Source organism: Penaeus monodon, chromosome 31 (assembly GCF_015228065.2).
Source record: "Penaeus monodon isolate SGIC_2016 chromosome 31, NSTDA_Pmon_1, whole genome shotgun sequence".
Lineage (NCBI taxonomy): Eukaryota > Metazoa > Arthropoda > Malacostraca > Decapoda > Penaeidae > Penaeus > Penaeus monodon.
The window spans coordinates 5,403,438-5,403,930 of record NC_051416.1 but is presented as its reverse complement, the minus strand read 5'-3'; positions in this window follow the sequence as shown (position 1 = coordinate 5,403,930).

Here is a 493-nt window from a genome sequence, read left to right as displayed (position 1 = left end):
GCCCGCGAGCAGATGCCTCAGCGCACGGGCCGCCGGGCGCATCTTTTCTTCGAGCCGTATTCAGTCCTTGCCCATATTTTGTCCCGACATCAAATCTCTTGCTCCCAATAGCAGGAAGAATTTGCGTATACCCTGCGGACTTGTGCAATTCAGTGCAATTCCGGATATTTGAAACTCAATGAAGCGACCGTAAAATACGTTGCAGCTCTGTCACCGCCGCCGAGCACAGACTAGCAGCACTTACACTGATCACCGCAGTTGTAGGACGAGACATAAAAATTGAGGCTTTTTTTAGTTGCCGGTCGGTGTAAATTTTATAGAATTGGGGTTACAAGTTGAGGGTAATGAACTCGTGGAGTTGCTACAACCTTTACATTCTGTCAAAGGCTGATGGAGTAAGAAGTAAAGTATTCAAACGAACGCTCCATCAACAGGGTGATTTTTTTTTACGCCCTGTTGCATGTATCTTTTCCGGGAAATATTGGATGCAAGT